The following is a 17374-nucleotide window of genomic DNA, read 5'->3' as shown; positions in this document are numbered from 1 at the left end:
GAGGCAGCAGCTGCAGGTTACTTGTGACTCCTTGAAAGAGACTCAGCATTGAGGGGGGCAGGCAAGGCTGCTAGTGAAGAGATGGGGAGTATGGCTTTAATCAAGTTTAAAAAGATCTGTTTAGCTTTGTGAAAGCTCTGGGACAGAGGGAGCCATCTAGCCTAGCAAAGACGAGCTCTGGGACAAGACGGGACCTGAAATGGAGTCTCAGAAAACTGGATACCTGAATGCAGAAGCAGGTGCAACCCTACGTATCACCTGCCAGCCTGGCCAGGAAGTAGAGCAGGTGGAAGTCACAGGATCTACATGCACACGTGTGTCTGCACGCGTGCACGCACGCACACACCCACACCGTTTTGGCAGAGGGGGGTTTATATAAGATTTTCTGTGGGTTTTACTTCTTAAAACGACTTTGTGGAAAGGAGTTTGCTGCATTGCAGATATTTCCAGGAGTTCTGGGAAAGGGAGAGAAAGGATATGCTTTGGGCAATATCACAGAAGTTACCAGAGCCTTCCTAACCCTGCAGGTGTTCTTGGGTTGGATGGCCACTTGGAAGGGGCACAGAGCAGACTGTGGGGTTAGACTAGGGGTTGCCACCTCAAATGGCCAGGGCAAGGCAGAGCACATGTCTGGGCTCAAGGGGTAGAATTCAAGACAATCAAAGACATCATGTAAGCCAAGCAGACCTCAGGAGACAGACCTCCCAGGACTCTCAAAGTCGGGTGTTGGCGGGTCTTTAAACCACAAAAGGGGGTCTTTGAGGACTTACAAGCCCCACTGCATGTAGTGGCTAGAAACAGAGCATCTTGCCCAACCCAACAGTGAGAAAAGTCTAGAAACTGAGATTCCGGAGGCTGATGTGCCATGTTTGATGGTCTTTAGGGCCATCCAGAGTCTCCGAGGTGACTTTGTCTGCGTGGGCCGTGGTGTGCGTGAGTGTATGCACATGGGTATCCACTTACAGACAATGAAAAAGCACAGACTTTGGGTCAGACAGGCCTGGGTTGGAATTCTGGCTTGGACACCCTCACTGGCTGTATGGTTTGGGGCCGAGTGACAGCTTCCCAAACGTCTGTTCAATCACCTGTTCAAGGATTCCAGGCACACCGCTGCTCAGGTCTACTGCACACGGATCTTAGAATCGCCCCATGGACATGGGAGGACACTGTTGGCGTTCCAAGAGGCCCCTGATAAGTAGCATCCTCCCCCACAGGGGAATTCTAAAGGAGATGAGATCCCACCTGTGTCCCTGGGGCCATCATGTGCACTATCTCTGCTCACTTCCTTCTTGTGCAAGAGAAGTCACACCCTCATGTTTACTTAGCTTTTCTGCTCCGGGCAGCTGAACTCAATTCTTTTTTTTTTTAAGATTTTTATTTATTTAAGAGAGAGAGAGTGAGAGAGAGCATGAGAGGAGAGAGGGTCAGAGGGAGAAGCAGACTCCCCGCTGAGCAGGGAGCCCGATGTGGGACTTGATCCTGGGACTCCCGGATCATGACCCGAGCCAAAGGCAGTCACCCAACCAACTGAGCCACCCAGGCGCCCGCTGAACTCAATTCTTTTTTTTTTTTTTTTAAGATTTTATTTATTTATTCATGAGAGACAGAGAGAGAGAGAGAGGCAGAGGGAGAAGCAGGCTCCCAAGGAGCAGGGAGCCCGATGCGGGACTCGATCCCAGGACGCTGGGACCATGACCTGAGCCGAAGGCAGACGCTTAACCATCTGAGCCACCCAGGCGCCCCCGCTGAACTCAATTCTTGACTGATGCTCATTTCATGAGCTTATCATGAAGAACAGATGACATACCAGCAGTAAGATGCCAAACGAACATGGCTTGTGTAGGACTCACTGGCTTTGCTAGTGCTGCTCGGGAGGGTCTTTAGTCACGGAAGAATGGAATATGGCAGGTGCTCTACCAGGTAGAGGGTGTTCAAGGGTGGAGTGTTAGGTTGAATTCGGCAAGAATGCTTTTCTCCTCCATCCACCACGAGTTTACCGACTATCTGGGTCACCTTTTCCGTACCCGGGGACAAGACCCAACCCCCCAGAGCTGGGCTCTGAACTGACATGTCACAGTCTTTCTTTCTTTGACCACATCACTGGCTTTGTCTCAAACCTCAGCTAAAGCTTGAGGGTGACCAGTGAGACCTTGCCTGACAGAAGGGCAGGTGGGAGGTCCATCTGAGACTCCTGACTTTCCTTTCTGGCTGAGCTGGAGTCTCCCAGAAAGCCCAAACCATGTCTGGTCACCATACGAGGATCCCCCGAACCTCTCTGGATAGGATGAGGGACAAGAGGAAATAGTTCTTTTCCTTTTTTTCTGTCCCAGGCACTGGTCATCCATCAGCAAGATGGGCCTGCTCAGCTCCCAGTGGTGTTTCGAAGAATAACAAAAGGAGGGAGGGGACTGCTTTCACTCTGGGCACCCTGCAATCCAGACTGTAGCGCTGGGTGGGCCTGCCTGGCTGGTGAAGACAAGGGGGGACCGGCTCCTCTGGAACAGACCTGACCATCCTGTTGCTGCGGATCACAGAATTTATTCAGACGTGGTCATGTGAGAGGAGAAAAAACAGAACAGATAAGCCAAAACAATTAAAAATGACAAGAAAAACACCAAAGTCAAATATCTACTTTTCTTTTTCTCCATTTATCAGATAAAGGTCTTTTCTCTACCACCTTTGAAAACCCATGAGAAGGACTTCTCTGAATTATAAGGATTTGGGGCAAAATCCACATGGTATTGAATATATGAAGCCCGCAGGGACTCAGTTGCCCTGATGTGTGTCTCATTAAATACTCAGCATTTGTATCAGGGCTTACACCAGTGAAGGACGTTGACGTACATTCCCATTCGACTCCCTAATAACCTTAGTGGAGCAGGTTGTTGAAATGATCACTCCCCTTTTTTAACTGAGGGGACTTGCAGAGCCGCTTTTAGGCAGAGGTTTGAGCAGTGGAACCCTGAGAAAGGCAGGAGGACCCACAGTGGCCACAGGGCTGGACGCAAACAGCCCCATCGGGCGACCCACCTCAGAACAGCCATAAACCCCAGCGGACCAAGGGGCTACTGACACTGGGGCGCAGGCACCAAAGAAGGAGGCTCGCATGCGTCCCGGTACCTCCTCACTGCCCCCTCAGCGCAGCCCCCCACCAGCCTCTCGTCTGCTGTCCTGCCTGCTGCCCCCCTGCTGTGTAGACAATCTACTTCCCTCTCTTTTGTTTGCCTTGGGTGAATCTCTCACCGGGAGCGCCCCAGGGCCCCTGGCCTCCACCCTGTCGGGTCACCTCACAGGACTGAGCGGGGTTTGCCAAGGCCTCTTCCAAGAACTTCAGTAGCTCTGGGGAGACAATGAATTCTTACAGAAATAACAAATGGCGAGTAGAGGAGAGTGATCGGGCTGTGGTGGCGTGGAGGAAGTGGACAGAAGGGCGAGAGCTGTGGTGTCAATGCCGCCGAGGATCAGAGAGGTCAAGGAGTTTGTCTGGGGTCACACAGCCTGCTCACGCCAAGCCCTGGCTTTCCCCAGGCCCCTCCTTGAAGGGCCAGCATGTGGGTGGGGCTGTGGGCCCAGTGGTAGCCTGAGAAGGTGTTGATCTTTGAACCAAGGGCCTTCAGGATGGTCTACCCCTCATCTCAGTTTTGTTTTTGTTTTTGTTTTCTGATTTGTGGGTTGGAAAGTAGATGCCTGAGCTGCCAAAGAGGACTGGTATTTGGTCAGGTGGCTGTGGGTGGACATCTCTGTCGGCTGGAGCCGGCCCTCTTGTCAGATTCCCGTCATTAGCCCACAGGAGAGGCTCCTCCTGTGTCGGCTCTGGCTCTTCTTGTGGGCTGGGGACCACGGGAAGAAAGCAAAGAGGAGGCAGTCCAGGGCTTCTGCTCACAGCCAAGTTCTCCCAGAAGGAAGGAGAAACAATAGCACTGGGAACCAGGAGCAGGAAAGGGAATTTTCTACCCGACAGCCCACCTGTTCGAGTCTGGCTGGCTGCACACAGGGACCAAAGGCCACTGATGCCCAACAGCTGCAGGGTGAGGAGTGCGGCACAAGAGGGTCTCGGGTTGACACACAGGGACAGCTGTGACCCGACCACGGTCCGCTCTTGGTCCTTCCCTCTGGTCAAGGGGCCAGGCAGGAAAAATCCATGAATTTTTCCATTCACTTCTCGAATGAACAGTCTTTGAGCACCTACTCTGTGCCAGGGACGGAGATGAGAGGACAAGTGTCTGAGTGAACAGTTCGCTCCATCCATGGCAGGAATGGGGCTTCGGGACACATCGGGAGCCCTCGATGCACCTCTTGGGGATTGGCACCACTGGGGAGGCCACACTCTCTCCTTCCGTCTGTGGAGTGGAGTCCAGGCCCAGGCATGGAAGCGTGGGCCAGGGGTCTTCTGCGTGTGGTGCGTGTTTGGTGACTGACTGAGAGATGCTCGTTTGCCCCACCCACGACTACTGGGGCAGTTGTTTGAAAGCTGACTCTCAAACCACTAAGACCATCTGTGATGGGCTAGAAAGTCAATGGTGTAGCCATGAGTCAGGGTGTAGAAAAACTCAGAAACAAGCAATCTGTGTATGTACTTTTCCATGTAGCCAATTTTTTAAAAAAATTTTTATTTTAAGATTTTATTTATTTGACAGAGATACAGCAAGAGAGGGAACACAAGCAGGGGGAGTGGGAGAGGCAGGCTTCCCGTGGAGCAGGGAGCCCGATGTGGGGCTCGATCCCAGGACCCTGGGATCACGACCTGAGCCGAAGGCAGACGCTTAACGACTGAGCCACCCAGGCGCCCCTCCATGTAGCAAATTTTGAATAGAAAATTGTTTATTCTAAGAACTCTGTCACTAGTCAGTGGCACATGCCAACTCTTACTGGGGCACTTGGCGTGGACAAAAATCAAGTTGTTCCTGAAATGGTATGCCCTGGGAAAACAGCTTGAAGACTGAGGCTGGCGTTTCCACACCCAGCGGAGCTGTAGGGGCAAAGGACCCAGCTACTCAGACGCTATTGCAAAGCAGTGACCGAAATTAACAGAAACAACTAATAAAATACCCTTTCAGGAGTTTCTAGTAAATTATTGTTCCATGACTGAGGCCAAACCACAGGAATCATTATATCAAGTATCAAATCATTTATGCAACACTTACTGAGCATCAAGTGTGGGCACGCTCTCATAAGAGAGCAATCCACCTGCGGGTTGATGCACCACGAGCCACAAGGACCGTCCCAGACACTTTTTTGAGTGAATGCTTTCCTTTCAGCTACACACACGTGGCCAGTTCACTTGCTCTGGTTACTCAAGCCAGCTGAGTGGGAAAAGCTCAAGAAAATGTGTTGTCTGCAGAAGTCCACGTGGCTTCCCGGCAGCTACTAGATCTAAGCTCTTCTGGATCAGGGTGGCTGACGCACCTGCGCCCCCAGCTGCCCTTGCCTCCTCCCTGTCTGACTGCAGCAATCTTCCTGGCTGGGAGGGCAGACCTCAGGTCACAGTTAGTGGAAAGCAGGACCAAGGCCCTGTGAACGGGCTGCTGGGATGCAAATCCCACACGACCAGCTTCCGAAGTGTGGGAAGGCCCCCTTCACTGTTACCCCTGGAGGTGGCCACCCTTTGAAAGCTTAAGCTCACCCACCTTTGCAGGTGATGCCTCCCAGCCAACTCAGTCATCCACACCTTGGACTCCAGCCCCAAGCAGGTGTGAATTCCTGTCCTCTGGGGGTGGTTGCGGGACTGAGCAGGAGACAGGGAGGGGGCCCTGGCTCCTTTGATCTCAGACACTCTTCAGGGTCATTTGTGGCTGAGAGAGGGAGGGAGGAGGCGAAGCTGCACTTCTCAGCCAAGTGTTGATGGCTCCCTTCCATTGAACTCTGCAGTTTACAGAAGTGTGAACAGGGAGTAGCCCTCTGAAGCACAGAGCAGCCGGCAGGGGTGTGAGCAGGGAGCAGGCGGGGTGAAGGCCAAATCTTCCATTTGACACTTTTATATTCACGCTTGTTTTATGAGGAAACCTGACTCTGTGCAGCTTTGATTTTTAACCTTTCATGGGCTCCACTGAATAGACTTCAGGGATTTGTGAGGGAAGGAACCTCAAAAGCTCATTTGATCCAGCTCCCTGCCTCTAGGCAGGACCACACCTAGAAGTTTCCAGGACAGATGGCTGCCTGCCAATGGAGGGGGAGGCAGGACACTGAGGTGCAGCCCTGCTTCGCTGAGTAGTGGCGGCTGGAGACCCCCTGGCTACCCAGCTGCTGCATGGAAGGGAGCGTGCTGGGCTCCAGGCTCCAGACCGGCCTTCTGCGTGTGGGCTGGGCCACGTGGGCCAGACCGGCCTTCTGCGTGTGTGCGTGTGGGCTGGGCCGCGTGGGCCAGACCGGCCTTCTGCGTGTGTGCGTGTGGGCTGGGCCGCGTGGGCCAGACCGGCCTTCTGCGTGTGTGCGTGTGGGCTGGGCCGCGTGGGCCAGACCGGCCTTCTGCGTGTGTGCGTGTGGGCTGGGCCGCGTGGGCCAGACCGGCCTTCTGCGTGTGTGCGTGTGGGCTGGGCCGCGTGGGGTCTGTCAGACCCTGGCCTGGTGACACACACACACGCAGACTGACTTGGGCCTGGGTGGCCTGTCTGCAGGGGTGGCGTGGGCCTTGAGTCCTGAGGACACCTGTGTCTCTACCTCCCCTCACCCCAACCCTGCACACCAGAACTTTGCAATTAGCAGGCGCTCAAACAATGGCTGTTGATACTGGGAAGCCCATGAGCGTTTCCTGTTCCTGTGACTTCCTTGGCATGTACAGCACCTACCAAGAAGACCAGTACTTCTGCTGGGCGGTGGTGATTGGCGAGGGCTGTGGAGGCTGCGGAGAGAAGCAGCTGAGGGGCTGAGGGGGGATCCAGGCGTCAGACGCTGACTTGCACAGAGCGGCTGCTGCGTCTCGGCTGTCCGTGCCGACCACGACCCTGCCGGAGTCGGCGACTCTGCCTCCCGAGGGGAAAGGTGTGTGCGTGTCTGTGTGCATCTCCCACCAGGAGCGGGTGGGGGCGGGGGGCCAGGCCCCTGCAGGAGCCGAGCCGGCGACGGAACACTGTGCCTGGTGCGGGGCGGCTGGCGTTTTCCCACCTCACCACCACGCGGCCACAGTCCGTGGTTCCCAACACTTGGCACTGATGACACTGGGCTTGCGGCTCACCTAAAATTCCTGTGTTTCTTTGCTCACTGGCACTTTTCTATTTCAGTGAAAGCACATAAGGAGCACTGTGGGTGCTGAGAAGAGTGTCCATGCGTCCGTGGGGCTGACACGGTTCCCAGACTTGTGCAGGTACCTCAGGTATGAGAGACCAGAATCGGCAGTACTTGCACATGATGCACCGAAGTGACCCCAAAACAGAGCCAAGGGTCTATTTTATTTTACACGTGTCATCACTCGGTGAAGTCTGTCCTCCCATGGGTGTGTTTCTCTATTCACTTCTACTGCGTCTTTGCAGTACAACACTGGAAGTCTTATTACTGGATATTTTAAGATTTATCATCAAAATTCTCTGTGATATGTAAATGGGCCTTAATTTGGAGTTCTTTTTTTTTAGGATTCCTGAGACTCAAAAAAAAAAGGGCACCTGGGTGGCTCAGTCGGTTAAGCGACTGCCTTCAGCTCAGGTCATGATCCTGGAGTCCCGGGATCGAGTCCCGCATCGGGCTCCCTGCTCAGCAGGGGGTCTGCTTCTCCCTCTGACCCTCCCCCCTCTCATGTGCTCTCTCTCTCTCATTCTCTCTCTCTCAAATAAATAAATAAATAAATAAATAAATAAATAAAGGATTCCTGAGACTCTTTTCTGTGCCTTTCCTGGTTTCTTTACTGACAATCTCCTGTCTTAACGGCCTGGCCTCCTTTTGTGGGGGGCAAGCAGTGCTGGTCCACAGAGCTGCAGGGACGGTGTGGCTGCCCCGTGGCCTTTGCTGACCAGGGTCGGTCCCTGGCCCACACCAAATATTGGGCTGCTGAGTCTATGCTCAGTAAGGGCTCCTGCAGGCCAGTAGCCAGCTGCCTGTTCCTCTGTGTTTGGGGGAGACGGGGCAGGAACTGACAGGTGAGGTCCTGAGGAACGCTGAACAGACACAGGGCCACGCAGACCACGCCACAGCCAGTTCCTCCTGTCAGGTGCTCGCTGCATCTGCTTGCCCCTCATACATATATCTATGGCATGAGCAACTTGTCCCCCAGAACGCCCCACAAAGCCGCTCCCATCCGCCCTGGGACAATCTTCCGTCAGCCTGTCCTCTGAAGAGAAGACCTCCACTCCTGTCACCCACTGCAGCCGACCTGCGTTCTGGGTGGGCTGTCACCCGACTTCCCCACTGCCCCCAGGGATCCCAGCTGCATGCTCGCTGGCTCGCTTGAGCATCCTAGTGTTGCAGGGTCTAGGGAGGAAGACCCCAAAGCTTATTCGGGGCATTCCTGCCAGTTCAAAGATTGAGGAAGAGGCCACAGGATGTGGCTCCCCGCACAATGGCCTTCCGGCTTGCAGCTCCCGTTCTTCACACTGTCGCAGCTCCTGGGGCAGACGGTCTCCTCCATCCAGCACCAGGCAGCCCTTAGAAACATGACTACCATCCCGCCCCTCCTGTGCTCAAAGCCCTCAGGGACCCTCCATCACAATGGAATCAGGACCTCAGTGCTGGATGTTTGGGGCTTCTTGCTGCGCCTGGGTCCTAGCCCACCCATTCCGTCTCACCTTCCTGTGGCCCAGACAGGCCCGCCTCCTCGCTGTCCCCAGTGACTGCGAGCAGACCTGAGCTCAGCACTGCCAGCCTGAGGTCTTCTCTGAAGGGCTCCTTCTCCTGAGCTCTGTCAGCGCTCACTGTTCGCCAGGCTCTCCCCTTAGGGACATTCCTCCCCCCCGCTGAAAAGTACTGGGTGTGGCGTAAGGTCAGCAGCATCTTGCAGCTGCGGGCCAGGCTTGCTGGTGTGCATGCCAGCTTCCAGGACCCCAGAGGGCTGGGTGTAGACGGACCTGCACCCTAACCTGCCTTCCAAAGGACACCTGTCTAGCATGTCTCAGGGGACATTCTGTTTCTCACCCAAACCTGGGCACCCTCAGTGACCTGCCCTATGCTGGAAGGAAGCGTGAGGGTGTGAGCTTGAGCGAGGAACCCCCATGCAGAGCCACTCTGCAGATGACCTGGGAGGAGCTATAATGCCTTGAGGCCCACTGATCCCCATCCTGGACTCGGCAGTGCCATCAGCGACCCAACTCTACCACTCTCAGTCTAGCCAGGGGACAACTCACAGCCCTCCTTCAAATTCTCTAACATGGTATGTCTCTGCTTCTCTTAGGGAGCTAAGTCTCACCACCCCTCCACTCCTACCTGTCCTCCTTCTTGACAATGAGTCCTAAGTCTCAACTCACCTTCCAGGTTGGGTCTCTCCACCTCTCCCATTGGTCTTTGTCCTTGACAGTAAGTCCTGACTGTCACCTCCCTTTCCCTGTAGACCTCCCCTCCACTCCCACCTGTCCTCAGTCTGAGAGTGAGTTCCTAGTCTCACCTCCGCTTCATGTGGCCTCCCCTCCATTCCCACCTGTCCTCCTCTCGACAGTGAGTCCTGAGTCTCACCTCCCCTTCATGTGGCCTCCCCTCCACTCCCACCTGTCCTCTTCCTGACAGTGAGTCCTGAGTCTCACCTTCCCTTTCCTGTAGACCTCCCTTCCACTCCCACTTGTCCTCATCCCTGGCAGTGACCCCTGAGTCTCAATACCCCTTCATGTGGCCTCCCCTCCATTCCCACCTGTCCACCTCTTGACAGTGAGTCCCGAGTCTCACCTCCCCATCATGTAGCCTCCCCTCCATTCCCACCTGTCCTCCTCTTGACAGTGAGTTCTGAGTCTCACCTCCCCATCATGTGGCCTCCCCTCCATTTCCACCTGTCCTCCTCTCGACAGTGAGTCCTGAGTCTCACCTCCCCTTCATGTGGCTTCCCCTCCACTCCCACCTGTCCTCCTCCTGACAGTGAGTCTCGAGTCGCACCTTCCCTTCCCTGTAGACCTCCCTTCCACTCCCACTTGACCTCAGTCTGAGAGTGAGTTCCTAGTCTCACCTCCCCTTCATGTGGCCTCCCCTCCACTCCCACCTGTCCTCGTCCTGAGAGTGAGTCCCGAGTCTCACCTCCCCTTCATGTGGCCTCCCCTCCATTCCCACCTGTACTCCTCTCAACAGTGACTCCTGAGTCTCACTTCCCCTTCATGTGGCCTCCCCTCCACTCCCACCTGTCCTCTTCCTGACAGTGAGTCCTGAGTCTCACCTTCCCTTCCCTGTAGACCTCCCTTCCACTCCCACTCCTCATCGCTGGCAGTGACTCCTGAGTCTCACCTCCCCTTCATGTGGCTTCCCCTCCACTCCCACCTGTCCTCCTCTTGACAGTGAGTCCCGAGTCTCACCTCCCCTTCATGTGGCCTCCCTTCCACTCCCACCTGTCCTCTTCCTGAGAGTGAGTCCCGAGTCTCACCTCCCCCTCATGTGGCCTCCCCTCCACTCCCACCTGTCATCCTCTTGACAGTGAGTCCCGAGTCTCACCTCCCCTTCATGTGGCCTCCCCTCCACTCCAACTTGTCCTCGTCCTGACAGTGAGTCCTGAGTCTCACCTTCTCTTCCCTGTAGACCTCCCTTCCACTCCCACTCCTCATCCCTGGCAGTGACTCCTGAGTCTCACCTCCCCTTCATGTGGCTTCCCCTCCACTCCCACTTGTCCTCCTTTTGACAGTGAGTCCCGAGTCTCACCTCCCCTTCATGTGGCCTCCCCTCCATTCCCACCTGTCCTCCTCTCGACAGTGAGTCCTGAGTCTCACCTCCCCTTCATGTGGCTTCCCTTCCACTTCCACCTGTCCTCCTCCTGACAGTGAGTCCCGAGTGTCACCTTCCCTTCTCTGTAGACCTCCCTTCCGCTCCCACTTGTCCTCATCCCTGGCAGTGACTCCTGAGTCTCACCTCCCCTTCATGTGGCCTCCCCTCCATTCCCACTTGTCCTCCTCTCGACAGTGACTCCTGAGTCTCACCTTCCCATCATGTGGCCTCCCCTCCACTCCCACCTGTCCTCAGTCTGAGAGTGAGTTCCTAGTCTCACCTCCCCTTCATGTGGCCTCCCCTCCACTCCCACCTGTCCTCGTCCTGACAGTGAGTCCTGAGTCTCACCTTCCCTTCCCTGTAGACCTCCCTTCCACTCCCACTCCTCATCCCTGGCAGTGACTCCTGAGTCTCACCTCCCCTTCATGTGGCTTCCCCTCCACTCCCACCTGTCCTCCTCTTGACAGTGAGTCCCAAGTCTCACCTCCCCATCATGTGGCCTCCCCTCCACTCCCACCTGTCCTCGTCCTGAGAGTGAGTCCCGAGTCTCACCTCCCCTTCATGTGGCCTCCCCTCCACTCCCACCTGTCCTCGTCCTGACAGAGAGTCCCGAGTTTCACCTCCTCTGTGGTTCCTCCTTCCACCATCTGTGTCCTCCCGGTTCAGTCCTGATGTGCCCATTCATCTTGGCCACATCTACTTGTTGTGTTTTTTACTTTCCAGATTCATCTGTTGCCCAAAATTTCTTCTTTCTTTTGAGACCTCGAGACAGTTCCTCTGGTTCCTCCCAGTTCACCGAGCCAGGCCTGGATCTCCCAAACGTCTTGCTTCATGCCAACACTGTGATGACAAAGAAACATGAAGGTCGGTGGGAAAGTGGAATGGGCCCACCCTCTGGACGAGATGCATCCACTGCATGCAGTGTCCCCATCTCCAAGAGGAGACTTTGTCTCCTCAGGCTTGTGGGTGTGAGGCAGGTGCTGACTTGCGGGGGGCACACCAGAAGGAGGAGGAGGAGGAGATGCGCTTTGGCTGATCAAAGGTGGACAAGAGTCCTAGGGGTACTTTAGCATCACCAGAAGCCCCTCCTTCCACCTTCTCCGTCTTCCAGTTACCCCAGGGGAGAAGGTGTTGGCTGCTTGTGGTCACTTTGGGAACATCAAGAGAGCAGGCCCTGGACAGGCATAAAGCAGAGGTGGGAGCACAGGAACAAGAAAGGGCTTTGGGGAAGCCATGGGCCCAGTGGCTTGCATAAATATGCAAATGCCCTATCATTCTTCCGGTCCTTCTGTGAACATTTATTGAGTACCTACTATGTGTTCGGTATTATGCATGTCACATCACTCATTGTTTTTCTTAGAAAATACTTTAGCATTTCTTAGGTCATCCCTGAATGTCCCCATTCTTGAACTCTCAGGCATACTGGGGTTTTTGCTTTGGGTCTTAGCATTTGGCCGGACCCCAGTGCCCCTCATCTCTAGGGCTCTGATGTGCAGTCCCCTCCTATTTTGTGGCTAAAGCAGTGGGTGAGTGGGTGGTAGTCCTTACTCTCTGATGAAATGCAAATTTCACAAATTAAATTGTGCAGGAACACTGTCAGCTTCTCATCATTGTTTGCCATCTGGTATAAGGGATTTGATGTGTTTAACGGTTTGGTATATTTCATAGCTATTTGTCTAAGAAGCTTAGCACAATGAACACTGCCAACCACACGGCCCCTGAGTGCTCAGGGTAGGTCGAGGGTTCCATTCTCCCTGGATTTCCAGCCCCTGGGTAACCACTCACAGTTGCAATCCACCTTGGGCTCTGAGTCCTAGGGAGGCTCTCGGGAGCCTAGGAGGCATTTAGGACTCCGGTGTTTCCATGCCAACTTGTTCTTTCCCCAAAAGCAGGTGGGGGAAAGGAAGCTAGCTTCAACAACAGACTGCTACCAATTTGGATCAGGGCAAAGTGAATGTTTCTCTGGGGCTCTACAAAGCACATATGGTAGGGACATTGACATACGATCTTCCCAGGCCCGGGGGCATGCCAAGTCCTTGACCCTCAGCTCAGGAAGAGGTGGGGTAATGGGAGGGCTTCTCTGTCTCCCCGGCTGTCCCTTTCTTTTTTTCTTGTATGGTGTGTATGAGAACAGAACATTCTTTCTCCATCTCCATCCAGAGGCTGACATTTTTGAGAAAATTAGCCTCCATTTCTTCCCCTGCATCCTGCTATGGACAAGCAATTCCAAGTAGCCCTGGAAAGCGCCACCATTCTGGGACGCAGTGTCTCCAAATATGTCACTAATTGGGAGGGTTTTGGGGCAAGAGTAACGTGGAGAGAGCAGGCCACACACCCCTCCACGATGCTGGGTACAGGACTAGGTTCTGGTGTATTCTGTGGCTCTAGGCCCAGCACATGACAGGAGCAAGAGGGAAGGCCCAGACTCCCAGGGAGTGGCACAGTTGAGCAGGGACACTCAGGACCCCTCTGATGATGGCTCTCCTTTCTGGGAAATGCCCAGTGCTGTCACCACGCAGTGAGCCTCCAGGAAGGGGATCTTGGTGGCTACTCAGACTGCGCCTGGTGCTTCCACGGCCCCTGGTGCATGACAGGTGCCCTGTGGTGTTTGTGAGCAGTCTTGCAGGAAGGGGCAACTGTGCACCTTTGTGTTACCTGATTCCCCAAACTTCTACAGTGCTGGCTCCCTTCTTCTCTGGCCCCCATCTACAGCTCCTGCTCTATCCAGCCAGGGTCTCTTGAAGCCTGGGGCCCAGAGGCAAAAACTCAGAGAGAGCCTCCTCCCAGCTCTGCCAGCGAGAAGGTGCGTCTGTCCTCACAGCTCTGTGTATTGCCCAGGTGCTGCCAATACCTCTCCGCACAAAGGGGCCTGCACAGTGAGAACCACTTCATATCCTGGGCAAGAAGCCCCTTTACAACCAAGGGAGACCTCTGATACAAACTTCTTGCAAACCTCCATCCATGGCAGCATTGCATGGTGTCTCCCTCTGAATGTACCACCTGGATTCCTGCCTTATTCAGAGGAGCCTGGAGCTGTCCACGATCCTGAATCGCATGTGAGTCCGGGAGCAACTGTGGCCTCTGCTGGTCTTGGCTGGGCTGGTGACTCTCCTAACAGGAGAGAGGGGACAGGCGAGCGCTGGGGCTGCTAAGACAGGAGACTGCTCAGTCCAGTCTGTTCTTCAGGTGGAGCCTCCAGATCGGCTAGTGAGGCCACTTTTTCCCATCTGTTTCTGAGGTTCAGTAGCTCACATGTGGTTCAGGATCTACGTCCCATTTTGCTTGCTTTTGCCAGATAGTGAAGATGGTCCTTAGTTTACTTCTGTCTTAGCTTTGCTACCCACGAAACTGGCTTGGTGCTTCCATCCTCACTGTTCCCTTCTCCTTGGTTGGGTCCACACACATCCTGTAACTCTATTGGTTATGAACAGAGACTTTGGGGTCTCTGGTGGCTGGAAAAAGCAGCTACTTCCCTACCAAGATTCTTCTTTGCTAACTCCTACTAGCTGGACGTTTTTATACCCACTCTATTTTTTTTTTTGTTGTTGTTCCTGGCTTTGGGTGCTTTGTGTGAGCCTATAATACTTGGGGCTGCTGCAGCCATGTTGTGACCACGAGGAGAGGCCAAGAGAACCCCAGAGATGCTCACCCAATGCCTTGGTATTGGTGAACAGTGACCTGGCCCTGAGCATCCACCTCAAGATTTCTTATTCCATGAGACAATAGTCTAGTTGCTGAAGCCACCATTGTCTAGGAGTCAGTTGCTTACAGCTTAAAGCATTCCTTTTGACACAGGTAGGATTTGGATTGACCAAGGAGTGGGTGGAGATCATTCCAGGGAAAATAAAGGAACCAAAGGCTAGATGACGTTTTATGTTCACAGGATGGTGAAAAGACCAATAGGTATATGTTGGTCATGGAAAAATGTTGAACATGGGGCAGGGAACAAAATTAATATAATCACTCAACACGTACCAAGTTTTTACTACTTGCCAGGCAGCATGTTGGGTACTGGGGTATACTACTGAGCAAAACCACGTCCTGGCCCACATGTGGCTTTCTGAGAGGGACAGGCAATTATTTAATTACTGATGAAATAACCCACACACGGGTGTACAATTACTGTCTGAGACTAGCACTCTGAGGAGAGGGAATGTCCCCACCCCGACGCGGGCCACAGGCTTGCCCGAAAGAGTACTGCCCGAGCAGAGGCCCAACACATGGAGGGGAGCGCCCCAGACAGAGGGAGCAAGTGTGCGCCCCCAGACCCCCTGAGCCTGCTGTTCCTGCAGGGACCTGGGCAGGCAGAAGGGTGGCACCCCATCTGCGCCTTGTGGGGTGGCCCAGTGGCAGGACCAGCTCCCAGACCTCTGCCCACAACCTACATATATGGCGAACTGAGCCAGTAACCTGCATGAAATAGAATTAATATGAAGTACGTAAGAATGGAGTTGATTTGAGCTCCTGGGTGTAATGTTATAAGTATCTGAATCTTAATTTGACTTTGTAACTTCACATTTTGGAGCAAATAATCTTTTTTTCCGAGTCTCACATATTTTTGGGAGCCCTTGCAGAGCTCGTGGACCCCAGCTCTGGGTCACAGGGTTGTACACAGGCCAACATCTCTGGCAACTTCCTTTTCAAGCTTTCAGTGTGGGTTCCTCTGGGCATCTTCTTTCTCTTATTTGTCCCCACAGAGCCTCTGTTTACTGTGTCACCTCATTCGCCCGGCCAGACCATTGCCAGCAAGGTTATCCTGTAAGAAAAGCCTGACATGTCACTGTCATACTTAAAAATTCGTATCAGTCTCACTATTCCCCAGAGGTCTAGAGTCCTTAGTAGAGCAGACACAGTGTTCATCACTGGGTCCTTCCAGCATGTTCCCCTGCCTCCCTAACCCATGCCGATTTCCCCATCCCCCGGAGCTTGTCCCCAGTCTTCAGCAACCCCTGCTGAAGGCCCACCCTCCCAGGGCCTTACCTGCTGGCCACTCAGAACAGTGCCCAAGACCTGAGTTACGGCAACCTCCCACTGTCCAGGGGAGTCTGTGACTTTTCCGGCCGTCCCAGGGGATACAGATCCTAGTTCCCACAGGCTCTTTGGGTATGTTTCTCTGGTTCAGCCTTTTCCACGCTGCTTTTCAGCTTTACATGTATCTGTGCACATGTTTGCTTCCCCAGGTCCTAGGGGGGTGGGACCTCTTCTAAATTACTTTTTATTTTCTGTGTTTGGCACATAGTAGGACTCAATGCCCATTTTAGTCAATGGATGGATATGACTGAGTGAATCTACTCCCATAGCTCAGGCCTTTCCCAGAGCTCTGGGCGGACATTCCCACTGCCTGCACCAGCTCCATAAGAACACCCCTAGAATATCCACCCACCTGATCCCCCCAAACCAGTAGCTCCTGTGGGCCCTCTATTTCTGTGCCGGTGACCCTGTTCCTCAGCCCCAGCCTGACACCTGCTATGGTGCTTCACCCCACCCTCAAATAGTTCTAAAGGCTCCAAGGCTCAGCTCTGGCAAACCCTTCCCACCTCGTTGCTACCGTGCTTGCCCCTCAAGTCTGCGTGGAGGTCTTTCCATGGCTACTGAGGAGTTGGGGGTTGGGGACCCAGCCCAGCAAGCCCCAGATGCCAGGCAGAGGGTCACAATGCTGCTGTGGGCAGCTTCCTTCCCAAGAGGCCTATGGGATTCTGACCTTCAAGGGCCTGGGGCTCCCAGAGTCACCCACACAGAGACCTGGCATCGAGGAATAAGTAGGCCCAGTCACTTGCCCCAAAACACATGGGCAGGGAGAAGGGCTGAAAGACATTTACTCAGCCTGGACACTGGTCAGGGAGGATGGTTTCATCTGAACTTCTCATATTGCCTTGAGGCTTTTAAATCCCTTGCAGCTAAGCGCAGAAGGCCATCTCCTGGAGCTGCACAGGCCTGAGCTTGCAGCTGGGCTGGGGACCTCCTCTACTCTAGAAAGGCCCGTGGGCTCATGGTGACACCGGGAAGGTTTGGAGACGCAGGCCAGAGAACCAGGCCCAGCAGGAAGGATGGCTGAGCAGAGAGTTCATGTGGGTCTCAGGGAAGCCTAGACAGCATGCTCTCCCCAGGGCAGCCACTGCCCACCTGTCCAAGGCCATCTGGGGGGCAGACGAAACAAAGCACTGGCAGCCCATATGGACATTTCTGTGGTGGGCTCACAGGTGGGCTGGCCACTTACAGAGTGTGGGGGGCCCCGAGGGCCGGGCCATGGTGGAGACCCTGACTCACAGGCTCTCCCACAAGGAGTGCCCCCTTCCCTCACATGCATATGGAACTGGGAGTGGGGTTCCTCGTGAGCAGCCAGAGGTGTTGCCCTGACAGGCCACACTGTGAGCAGATGGGATCCCAGCAGTGGGCACAGGGAGGAAGGGCAGGGCTGAGGCCTGGCACAGCCAACATGCCGAGCGAGCCCAGACTGGCCTCTGATGCCGAGAACAGCCACCTCAGAAAGACCCCCAGGGGCCCTCTGGGCCAATTCAACAAGACAGTGTGGCTACATCGAGTTGTACGTGGCACCATG

At 54.4% G+C, this 17374-nt stretch overlaps 1 protein-coding gene across 1 annotated transcript in view; it reads right to left on the bottom strand.

Moving 5' to 3' along the window:
* Positions 1-12983: 12983 nt before the first annotated feature.
* The window catches only part of FAM120B (family with sequence similarity 120 member B), a 122114-nt gene continuing 117723 nt past the window's right edge, over positions 12984-17374 (bottom strand). Inside the window, exon 12 of the mRNA XM_045865920.3 lies at positions 12984-15571. The gene's annotated coding sequence lies outside the window, so the exon portion shown is untranslated. The remainder of the gene's footprint in view (positions 15572-17374) is intronic.

The sequence above is a fragment of the Mirounga angustirostris genome, unplaced genomic scaffold, assembly GCF_029215605.1.
Source record: "Mirounga angustirostris isolate CCGP_5_RB_7025 unplaced genomic scaffold, mMirAng1.0.hap1 SCAF_8, whole genome shotgun sequence".
NCBI lineage: Eukaryota > Metazoa > Chordata > Mammalia > Carnivora > Phocidae > Mirounga > Mirounga angustirostris.
Note: the sequence above shows the minus strand (reverse complement) of the source record. Positions and strands in the feature narration are given on the sequence as shown.